The sequence below is a fragment of the Anguilla anguilla genome, chromosome 6, assembly GCF_013347855.1.
Source record: "Anguilla anguilla isolate fAngAng1 chromosome 6, fAngAng1.pri, whole genome shotgun sequence".
NCBI classification, from domain to species: Eukaryota; Metazoa; Chordata; class Actinopteri; order Anguilliformes; family Anguillidae; genus Anguilla; species Anguilla anguilla.
In genome coordinates, this window is record NC_049206.1 from 43772751 (window position 1) to 43785514 (window position 12764).

Sequence of the window (12764 nt, forward strand, 5' to 3'; positions counted from 1 at the left end):
AATAAAATTGTACTGTTAAAAAATGATCGGTTCTTGTGCCAAATATGATGAAATTTGGGACTTTCATGATCTTGGAACTTCAGGTCGTCCAATGCTGCTAGGACATATATTACCAGTGACAACTTAAAAGAATGAGAGCTTTTTTTAAATGTGTTTTTATTTAGCATAATTGCAAATGTGCTGCCAGAGAAGCGCTCCGCTCCGAGGTTACCGATGCATCTGTTATACGGCGCGTCTGATGTTTCTTTATGTTTATGTTTTTTAACCGTTGTCAGCAGCTCACAGTGTGAGCCAGGGCTGAGGGCGGCGAAAGCGTTTCCTGTCGCTGGCCGTTAAATATTAACGAGCAGCCAATGACAAAACGCGCTTGGCTCGCCATGGTCCGACAGCAGGGCTGGGGGGGGGGGGGGGCGGGGGGGGGGGGGGCAGTAAATAAAAAGCTTCAGTCCCCTTTTTGCCCTGTTCTACCCCCCTTGCTTGCTGGAATCTCAGGTGTATATTCGGGTGGGGAAGTAATGGGAGTTCCTGAATCCTTGTGAAGGGTCGATGACATCAGAAGAAGTTATAGCACGTCAACAAAAAAATGAGTTTGGCCAAAACTCACACACAACACACTGCATAATCAAAAAAAGTACACTCTGTCCCCAGCATGCATTATGTATAGATGGTAAGATCCATTATTCCATCCATCCGTTCAATCCATTATCTATACCCACATATTCTGAGCAGGGCCGCGGGGGTTGCTGAAGCCTGAGAGGCAGGAATACACCCTGGACAGGCTGCCAATCTATCGCAGAGCACACACACCATTCACTCACACTTTCATACCTATGGGCAATTTAGGGTCTCCAATTGGCCTGCCTGCATTTCTTTGGACTGTGGGAGGAAACCGGAGTACCCGGAGGAAACCCACGCGGACATGGGGAGAACATGCATACTCCACACAGCTAAGGCCCCAAGCCGAGATTCGAACCTACAACCTTCTTGCTGTGAGGTGACAGTGCTACCCACTCCACCACCATGCCGCCCATGATGGTAAGATAAATATTCATGTTTTTTAAAATACATTAATTAATAATGATAGGGCAGAACTAATAATGTTGTATAAGAAAAACAAAATAAATAATAAATACTTATTATTTGAGAACATGAGAACATTCATTGAAGATAACTCTCTTACCAAGGCCAATGGGAATATCCAATGCATTCTAAAGATCCAATGACAACATAATTTGGTCTGTGCTTGCATCCCAATGCCGTTTTGTGCACTCAAGAGAACCAAGCAGGGGTGATAGCATTGTATCTGTATGGCGATGAAACATGAGTTGACAGCTATAACACTTTGGCCCTTGGCGAAGCAAAGAGGTGGCCTATTTATAACCACACTGGTCTATTTGTGGCAGAAACACAAATCCTGATTACTGAAGACCAGTTTTGCCAAAGGAAACCCCCATGAGCCCTATATTCCAAAGTATATTATAACATATATGTATATAACAGTATATGAGCACAGGTTAATCACACATCTCCCTAAAAGTCATAATATTGCAACAACAAAAAAAAGAGAAAAGCACAGCTCGCACTTAAATATAGACAAACTGCATTGGTCTTACCTTGAATCCGTCCTTTTCTGTGTATCCATGCTGGAGGGATGAGTTTAGGTGCATTGCATTAAGACTGAACCTGTCCTTTTTGGTCTCTACAGGCTCTGGTAGCTCAGTGCAGGCCTCAGCTGTGATTCTGCATGCTTCAGCAGCAGCAGCAGCAAAGAGGGAGATAACCCAATCAGACCCATCTGGATGAATGCAGATGGACTGAGGGGATCAGTCCTGTGCTTAAAAATGGACTGTGCCATAAAAATGGTGCCACTAACCCAATATATCAGTGAGTTGAAAACAACATCTGTGTGTATGGGTGTGTGTGTGTGTGCTTGTGTCTGTGTGTCTGCGTGTGTGTGTGTGTGTGTGTGTGTGTGTGTGTGTGTATGTGCATCTGTGTCTGTGTGTGTCTGTGTGTGTGTGAATGTCCGTGTGATTTACTTCCATTTTGACTGACAGTGCAGATGCAATCCACCATTAGTCTGGGTCAATAAAGAAGACAGATGGGCATCCATACGTATTGAGTAATATGCTATTCCACATAACAGGGCCCTTCACTGTTCGATCATATGCCATAAATCTCAATAGGCACGAGTCCCTCTTCTCGATTTTACAGTCCTGCAGTTTACGAGGAAGAAGCCGAGGGTTATTCCTGCCTTCCATCTAATCGCTAGCATGCTAACAATGCGGATAGGCCAAATTTGCATCAGTCCATTCTCGGCTTGGAATATGTCCTCCACTCCTCCACCTCTTCCCTTTATCCCAGTGTTTTTTTTTTTTTTAATTAAAGGTAATCAAAGTTGCATTCATGTGTCCTTCATCATATAATCATTCCAGTCATGTAGTCATCTCAATATTTCTAATATCAATTTAATGTCTTCGCAATGTCATTTCTAATACAATTTTGTTGCAAATCATAATTTGCTGCTCTAGATGTTATTTATGCCTCCTGCTCTGAAATCCCAATGCAATTTATCCTGGGCAATGTATACGTGAAACTGTACATGGCTAATTAGTTAACTGGAGCAATTAAGCCAGCGGAATTAGCTTGAAAGGGAAATAGCACGCACGCAGCCCTTCAGGATTGATTTTGACGGCCCTGGTCTAAATGAACATCGCTTAATGTCCTTGGTGAGCATTCAATGAGAGCCAGCTGCCCCTGGCTCAGACCAACTGGGGCGAAGAACTGGGGAGGGAGGAGCCCTGGGCACCTGTGCGATGCCGATTGCATAAGCCGTGCGTCGAGGGGCTTTAAAAGCGAAAGCCAATCAAACAGCTGCAGTGGCTGGCAGATGATACCTGGGACACAACGTGCAGAACGCCCAGCTAAGTGTTGACAGTGTTATATTCAGGACTAACTGTTGAATGGACAAACACAGGCAGCCATGCCAAGTGCCGGTAACTTTGATAAAAGGGAATGGCTCATGAAATGCAGTTTGCAGTGTGTGGCAGGGCTCGGTTTGCGGGAGGAATTCAGGACAATTAGAGGACCACGCCTTCTGGTCAAGTTGGCACACACCTGGATGATATTACGAATCAATCCAGGATTTAAAAGTGTGCTTCTTTCCACAGTAGGTGTCTGAGAGAGAGAGAGAGAGCGAGCCAGCCAGCCAGCCAGCCAGCCCCCGAGCCGGAGTATGCCGCAGCTGAAAAGCAAAACATAGTTCATTTATTTTTGTCTTTGTTGTTTTTGCCCAGATCCCGTGAGGGTGACGGGTAAAGGTTTTTTGTTTGTTTTGCCGGTTGCTCTCTCTCTCTTGATCGAAATAAAACGCCAGAGAAATCCAGAATTTCCGCATCTCCCTGTGTCCAGCTCTTCTGTCCCTTCCAGGGTAGTCACGGCGTGTGACACGGTGAAAAGATTTTATGTGCTAAATGAGTGAAATATGCATTCATCACACCTGGTATCCATTGCGCAGCGTTCTAATTTTCTCATTATTTTTTCAGACAGTGCAAAGGTTACACGTATAATTTGTATTGCTGATTAGTAGTTGTCTTGGTGTGGCACCGAGGCTGCTGACTGCGCGCAGTGTTCTCCCATGTTAGTTTGGCAGGGGGAGGAGATAGCCATCCAGAGATCGCATTACACCAGGGGAGGCAGAAAAGCAAGACCAGTAGACTGAAAGGCCGGCATGTGGGTCGGTCGAAAATGACTCCAGACCCCAGACAGCTGCGCTGACACATCACACACAGACACTTATCCATGCAAACACACACACACACACACACACACACCTCCAGACCACCTTCATGTGTACCTTCATGTGTACCTCAGCACCATGCTGTAATATTGGAACATTATGCATATATACATATCTATGGTGCTGCAGTACACAAAGTAGCTGTATCACATAACAGGTAGCACAGGAGTCAGCATGTGCCTCCTATATCAGCAGAGACGGGAGAGTTCACCATAAATACAACAGAATTTATGGATCGATCAGAGACAGCCACTGTGATGGATAGCCATGGCAGAGGCTGTAACTCTTGAGGTAATCTGATGACTCTGTGATATCAAGCCCAAACAATTACAGTTTTCCCATTTGCAAGTCTCCATTTTAAAAAAACTTTAGAAGAAAGCGTGGAAAACAAGCTGTAAAATTCACCAGTGCAGACATTTTTCAAATCCCTTGTGAATTGAGTAATGTAATGCAAAAGTTTTACATTTTTTATATTTATTGAATACATTTTTTTTAAAGACAGAATGCCCAACACACTATGCAGTAGAATATCAATTAATCAAAACCATTGCTTTTTATGAGATTCTTCTCAATATATGAGATTTGTAGATACCCAAAATTTTATCTGTTCACACATATGCATATACAATATGTCATGTCTTTGAACTTTCCTGTGTTAAAAATCAAAACTGAAGAGGTAATTTGGAGAAATAATTCCAGACGCTGTTGATTGCTGTATGTCGTGCATCACTATGAAAATAGCTGCAGAAAATGTGAATGGGTCAATATAAAGATGCTCAAGACAGAGAATGTAACCATGTATAATACATCCTGACTCATCCCTGTTATAAAAAAGCAACAGGTGAACCAGCCACAATACCAGAAGCAAAAACTCAACCTGATGAATTTCACAAAGCTGCAGTGGAGCATATTGGATATTAAATGTGGTGAGCAATGGTGATCACACAGCCTCTTTATAAAGCCAGACCACAGGATCCTCCTAAAGCAACTGAGATTGCCAATTTCTCAAGTGGCACATTTCTCATTTCCTGAGTGATGTCATCTGTGCATATGGCAGGAAATGGCGAAAGCAGCACTTAAAATAGAAAAAGAAGACTTTATGAAGAATAGATTACTTTGGGCTGCTATCTGGTATCAGAAGTTTCAGATTGTGTTTTACAGTGTCAAAATGTTAAACTAACTATAATAATAATAATAATAATAATAATAATAATAATAATAACAATAATTAAATTAAATAATAAGAACAATTAAATGAATTACAGTCAATTACTCACTCGAAGACTAAGAGTACAGGCAAGTATACACTCTAAGAGTAAGAGTATTATTTTGTATTACCGGCATTTAGTAAGAGTGCAGGCAAGTACACACTCTGTGTGAAGACTATTCAGGAGACAGGAGAGGACACGTTAGTACAAAGACAGGATTAAAATAAATAGACCAACAGTCTTTACATTTTTCCTCAGGAAGCCATACCTTGTTTCAGTGACTGTGACACATGATGGTGGTGAGTGCTCATGGGACTGTGGCAGCGGGCGGGGACGAGGCACAGCGAATCCGTCGCTTTGTCCTTGTTAGGCTCTCACCGGGGCCCAATCGATGACCTGTCAGGCCGAGTTGCCGTCGCCACGGTGATGGATCATAAGCACACCCTCGTTTCTCCCCATATTTCACGGGCCTCGAACCATCAGGGTCGACTGGCCTAATGCAAGGATCCATCATCAGACTCCCGATCTCTTTCTTTCTCATCTTCTCTCTCTTTGTCTTTTACTTTTTCTCTATCTCTGTCTCTCTCTCACTCAGTCATTAAAAACCCTTGGAGTATGGGCTTCACATAAGAAGTAAGAGGGACACAGAAATGGAGAGAGTGTAGGAAGCATGTTGGATCTTTAAAAAAATCAGGCTGCAAAAATATTTCTTGAAAACACTCTGATATCCACTGCCTGCTAAATAGGTCATTTCGTATAAACTTCTAAACATAACCCCACAGAATAACCATAGAATTGCACTAGTTGTGAATTCATAAAAAATGGTTTCAGTGGTGCAGGGCTCCAATTTCTACAATCATCTCCATGGTGGTTCTGCATTTACCCCATTTCCCTTCAAATATGCGTACCTGTTTACTCTGCCCTCAACAACCATGGGAATACTAGCCTCTGTTCTGCCTGTAGCATTCCAATTTGCTTGCATTGTCATGAAATAAACTATAGAAACTATAATATACTTGAGTGAATGGTGTGTGTGCCCTGCGATAGATTGGCAGCCTGTCCAGGGTGTATTCCCGCCTCTCACCCAATGCACATCTAGGGTATATTCCCGCCTCTTACCCAATGCACGCTGGGATAGGATCCAGCACCCCCCTCGACCCTGCCCAGGATAAGCAGGTACAGATAATGGACGGATAGAATAATATACTACTAGGCCACAAAACGCAATGGTTAATTTGGGTTGTGTGCTAGCGCACATCTGACAGAGTCCCATAGACAGAGCCATAAAGCACGGTGGGGTGGGTGCGCCCGGGTGACGGGGGTGGTGATGCAGAGCGCCGCGCTGCCGGCTCCCGGTGACAGGGGCTCGACCGCGGCGGCTGATGTAATGGAGAGGGGCCCTCCAGCCGGCCGCCGTGAATCTTCTGCCCCCAAAATATGGAAATCGATACGGCCTGATCGGGTGCTCCGTCAGGCGGACGGAGCTGCCCTGCGGGCGTCTTCTCTCTGTGACGGAGGGGGAGGGTAAGGGGGAGGCCGTGTCTGTCTGGAGGCTAGGTGCAGTACCTCTGCCTGCTCCGCGGCGCCGGACGGAGGAGGGCGAGGGGACTGCGCTGAGTCAGAGTGACGCTGTTCCGTCCTCCAGATCCACCATCTCCGCTTTACAATGTCTCCCCCGCTTCCGTTGATTCTGCTGTTCCTTCCCACCTCTGTACCATTTCTCCCCCCCCACCCACCACTCCATTCCTCCTTCCTTCCTCTGTACGGCTCCTTTCCTCTGCTCTATCGTTCATTTTCTCCTTCTCTCCGTTGTACCCATTCCCAGTCCGAATCCATTCTGCGCCGAGTGTATTCTGGGACTTACCCTCGCAGAACCTTCGGGAGGGGATTTATAACAGCCAAATAATGATGCCTAAGCCAAAATCCATGATACGTTGTGGGAGGAGAGCCATCAAAGGCTTATGAAAGTCTCCATTAGGAGCCTCAATAAGCACCCAGTTTACACCCAGGCACCTGGAAATAGAACAGAAAAATACTTTTTTTAAATTTGTACGAGCATTAATGTTTGCAATTTTATCTGGGTGGTTCTCCCTCCTGCCGTCGATAGGCATAACGCCACATAGTCAGCGGTAGCTCATTTGCCGGTTTAGTCAGAGAGCTTCAGTCCCAGCCCCTGATGGTAGTCTGCAGATTGCCGGGGGAGTGCGAGGCCTCCATGAAGTATGTTACCAGGGAGGTGACGTGAGATGCCGCCTACCAGAACAACCTCGAGCGGTTCATGTTCCGGCTGCATGATGTCTGATATTTACTCTCGCAAACTCATTACCCTCCCACACAAAGGGACGAGCACCTATTTTCACCAACGATTTGTGACCTAAACTTTGTGATTCATTGGAAGCCTCTGCAGAGTGTGTCAGTAGAGAACGTTGGAGGCAGGAGATAACTGGAAAGTGTCTTTTCTCGCTGTACATTGGATCAGGAAGGAAATCCAATGAGGATCAGTGGCATTAATAAGCTAATGACAAGCTGGGCCTTCAGAACTGCCACCAGCTATGGAACACAACGTTCCAGAGAAACAGCTGAGGTGTGGAAATGAAAGTTGAAGCTAAGCAAAAGCCTGGTAAATTGACAGCTTCGACCTTCAAAGTATACCCCATAAAGTTCATATAGGCACAATCATGATGTGTGAGCTTTACAAACATGGTGCGCCAGTGGAAATCTTTTCTTGTGGAAAGGCTCTACCTGCTGGCAGAGAATGAAATAACACTATGGGGTGTTGCGAAAAGGCACAGAGAAACATTTAAAGACTTTCAGTGGCTAGTGTGGGATCGAACTCTTAAGGCTTTGGTTACTAGGGAGCTCGTCAGGTGTTAAAACTCCCAGTCTCTGCTGTGGGTCAGACCGCTTCCTGAAGCAACAAAGATAAGACTGACTGTACGACTGACCACTCCTTTCTGACTTGCCCATCATGTTGACCAATGAAGGGTTAGAGTAAGCATGCTGAGCATACAAATAAAAGAGGACAAGAGTACTAGACAGTGGACATATGAACATTCTTCTTCTTCTTATTCTGCTCATTATAATTATTATTGTTATTATTATCCATCCGTTATCTATACCTCCTTGTTCAGAGCAATTTTATTATTATTATTGTTGTTGTTGTTGTTGTTATTATTATTATTAGATGCTGGGCATAGTATTATGAAAAATAAATTGCCTACATGAAATGATCATAATCATAAGAAGCCCTTTTTATTAATAAACATGAGACAGGGCTGACCCAGGGGGGGTAGATGCCGTATTAAAAATTCATAACTTTGCCACATTTCTTCAAATGCCACCAAATGAAGTGAAATGTCAGTTAACCTGTTAAAGGAGAAGACGGTGTGCCCAGCCTTTTCACAACCCTTTCATCTCATCAGAGGGTGGATATGATTTTAATTCTGACCACTCTTTCTTCTGTGAGCAGACACAGGTGACTCTGACGCTGCCCCTAGTCACCACAGCCGACGAGCTTGAAAAGAAAATTGACATTCAATAACTGTACGCAATCCACAGGATTGTTTCATAAATGGAATTTGACTGAGAAAATGTAATCTCTTTTTTGTTTAATTGTCAGTGAACACAGGTCGATATGTTACGTTAAGCACCTTTAAAATGCATTTATTAATAAAACAAGCTTTCATAATGAATAATATGTTTTTTATCGAAAGTGGAATACTTCTGTGCAAAAGGTCAGTCATTTTAGAGCAGACATTTTGCAGGCACATTTGGCATTGTCACAGATAGTGAGATAAAGACAATAGAAAGAGAGAGAAAATGGCTGATGGGCTAGCAAAATCTCAAATGCACTGTCATTGTAGGTTCAAAGTCATAAGTGGAAATTGTGGAAACATTTCGAGCCATTTTCACCAGAGAAGTATTCCAGTTAAAGAACCATCTGAGCTCATCATCTGTGATTTAAAACTTTTACAGGATTATTATTTTTAGAATGTATATTTAGAACAGAGCCCTGAGCTGTTCTTAATCTTGCTTTATTCAGGTTGCTAATTTCATTAATAAAACAGCACCGAGTCTTAGAGCTGGTAAGGACTTGTTAAGGAGAACTAACCGAGTGAAACATGCTTACAGAAGACCGACAGATAGGCTAGCCGACAGACAAGAATACAGGCAATACAGGTAGACATTTGAAAAGAGACACAAGGGTGTGGGGTGAGCATGGGGTGTGTGACATTAATCATACTCGTGTTTGAAATATTGCCATGACTGTTTTGTTAATATTTAAAATGTATCAGGGTGAAATAATAATCAAAGTTGTCCTCCATAGAGGAGAGAGAAAAATAACCCCAGTGCCTTGCAATCTAGCAGAGCGTAGTTTTGATCGATTCAGAAGAAAGTGCTATAGTCATACTGCGATAGGTATACAGATGTGGAATGAAAATGACTGCAAATTACATGAATAATTATTGTCACTGACTTGGACATTATTGATTTGGGAATTAGGTTTGTTACTCTGACTTCATATTTTTATGTCTGCCCCAACCTATTGCCTCATATAAAACATAACTAATCATGTAAAATGATCAGCAGTAGCCTAGCTCATCCAGAGCAACTTGTAAGTAAGAGTGGCGTCCTATTTTTTGATTATTTCCTCTGTGTTATCAGTGACTGAGACACATTCCAAGGTCAATAACACTGTCTAGATGTGTTAAAAACCAAGTGCTGCAAATTTGATAGTTTCATCTATATAAAATATAATGGCGGAATAATGCCAGAACAATGTGCTTGGAGGAACTGCTGTGCTGCTACTGCTAGTGCTCATTGGCCACTAGATGGAAGCACAGCCACGAGAGTATGAGTTCCAGCACTTTGATCTTTGCCGTTTTTCTGGGGAGCTGGCAATCATTAATGCTCTCATGTGCACACACACATGCACATGCACACATGCACACACACACACACACGCACACACACACACACACACACGCACACACACAACACAAATTACTCATTTTTTATGGGGTCTCCCCCCCCTTGCCTTTGGGCCCCTAGGAGAGGATAAGAGAACAGGACTGCTGTTGGACCCCTCAGCAATAACCCTGGTCACATACCATGCACGTCACCATCCACATAATAGCAAGATCTCTTTATAATTTGTCACTTTTCTCCAATACTAACACTACAGTACATCTTTCTGAAGCACACCTCCCTGAGATTTCAGGATTCAGCATCCCCTGAGAGGAAGCCGTTCAGTCGAGAGGGGATATGGACTGTTCACTCTTAAACAGAGGCCTCCTTGGTGATGTCACAATTTCTATATTTGAACAACCTATAAGGAAGCAGTTTGGTTAGGTGGTATCAGATTTGATGATGAACTCCATCGGGCAGCTCTGCTTGACATGATTTCCCTTTGCCCTTTCTGATGAGACTGTGGCCTTCCAGAACCCCTCATCTCCTGAAGGGTCACATGCCCTGGCTTCACTCTTATTGGCCAGCCATTTTAAGCCAACCCCATTTGGTATCATCATCATCCACAGAGCAGTGCTATAATGTCTTGAGACCGCCTACCAGTGGTGAATGTAAGTAAGAACAGACAGATATACAGTACTCTAAAAATCAATGCTGTGCACAGCGAATGAAGAAATTGCCCTTCTTTTACTCAATTTCAGTTATTCTTTAATTCCAGTGGTAGCTTGTGAGGTTAAAGCCTTACATCTTATCTTATCACTAAATTTTTCTATCATCATTGGTATTTACACTCGTAAGAACATACACACGTCCAAACTAAAAAGCAGAAAGCCGTGCAAACACTATTAAAAAAATGAATTTCAAACAGCACTCCTCCGTCTTCAAGCAGATCTCATTAAAAATGAACAGGAAAGGACACAGGGGGAGGAAAAAGAGGTCAATCGGCAGTCACGTCAGCAAGAAAGTAACCTCTTGAAACAAATGTGGCTTCAGGCTTTCTTCCACAAACACAAGTCCTATAAAAACAAACCTCTGCCACCTACTGGCTCGATGGGAGAAGAGCCTAAATAAACAGGTGTAAGAAGTGCAGTGTGGGAAAACGGGGCCTTTCCAACTGCAGTCCACAGCTGGAATCGGGCTGACTTGGTGAGTTTAGGTTCCAGGTGGGGATCAGTCAGACCACAAATATCCATGTCACCTCTTCTCTCTTGCTAAATAATGGGCAGTAACCTCAGCTGTGATTAAAGCAGATTGGTATATTTCTAAAGTATGTTTCATACTTATACCCCATGCCAAAATGTTGTTATTACCATAATTTTAAGAAGGGAATGTCATTCCTCATATTTTTTTTTTTCCTGGGGTCAAACTTCGGGCAGAACACTGGAACGCTCGGTCACAGAAAGTCCGTTTGCCACTGATTCACCTCCAGCAGATTCTCTTGAGGCCGGGGGTATCGCGTTACGGACTTAAAAGCGGTACTCATAAGAAATAATTATTGTTTCTGCTTCACGGAAGCAGTAACACAAACATGCCCCCGCCCTGTGGTGGTTCAGCAATGGTGGTCTCATGGCTGAGTCATGGAAACAGAGTCCTCAGTTCTCTAGCTTCTGCACCGCTGTACTCACTCAGCATTGATGTTACTTTTTATGACGTTTGCAAATTCATTTTTTGTCCAAGACCACCACTCCTGGGAAAGCCTTTTGGAAATGCTGAGATAACTTCGTATCCAGGTATCCTTTAATCTGTATCACAACGTAAATGGTAAATGGACTGCATTTATATAGCGCTTTTATCTAAAAAAGTGTTATATAAGCACCCATTCACCCATTCACACTCCAATGGTGAAAGGCTGCCATGCAATGTACCAATGAACTCATTGGGAGCAATTAGGGGTTAGGTGTCTTGCTCAGGGACACTTCAGCATACCCAGGGGGGGGGATCGAACCGGCAACCCTCCGACTGCCAGACAACTGCTCTTACGTCTTGAGCTATGTCGCCCCTACATGTAATGTAATACAGCACGTCAAATAATATAGGGAGCATTAGATGTTCCTGAAAGGTCCTTTTTGGCTTGTCTTGATACTATATTGGCTATAGTGAACATTAAGATGAAATTAGTGTGGTGTAATAGTGCTTCATGAAGTCTATAACCTCCATTTAGTTAGGGCTAAAGCCAACCTCAAAAAATAAATAAATAAATAAAGCCAACCTCAATGGAAAAAATAAAGCAAGTCAAACAAATGTATATGAACTTCAGTGGATTTCACCTCTTTTAACATCTTTGCTAAAATGCTTGCATTGCTGGTTTTGGGTTTCGTTCTGTGGCTTAATTTCAATGTGGAAATGAATCCTTGCTTGTCTCAGTTCCCTTCACAGATAAAGAATAAAAAACCTGCCCATTGCTGAGAGGGTGAGTTGGAGCGTCACCCTTATTTTTTTATTTTTCAGGGGGACAATCCTCAGAGTTTTTTTTTCTCTCTCTTTTTTATGGTTTTTTTTCACCAGTCTTAAAAAATGTGTATTTTATCAAAGACATCTAGTTCCCAGGAAGTGGAAGTTTCACCCCCGCCTTAATCTGACAAACAAACAAGTTTTTCTCTATTCTGAAGTAAGCAAATAGCATGCCTTCCACTGACCCTCATTTCATGGTTGAACATATAATGTATCTAGATCCACTGTTCCCATCACCCATTATGCAGGACCCCCTCCCCACAACCACCACCACACCACCTCACCGCGCACATCTGTCCCTGGAGTCTGGTCATGGCTCCGCCCACCTGCTCCTTATC

General features: G+C 43.3%; 1 long non-coding RNA gene across 2 annotated transcripts in view; it reads right to left on the reverse strand.

Moving 5' to 3' along the window:
* Nucleotides 1-6714, reverse strand: part of LOC118228782 — a 9041-nt gene extending 2327 nt beyond the window's left edge. Inside the window, exons 1-2 of one of the 2 annotated variants that reach the window (XR_004765537.1) lie at nt 6574-6714; nt 5276-5501 (exon numbers count right to left, since the gene is read on the reverse strand). This is a non-coding gene — a long non-coding RNA (uncharacterized LOC118228782). The other variant, XR_004765536.1, reaches the window with a different exon arrangement.
* Between the last annotated feature and the right edge of the window lie 6050 nt (nt 6715-12764).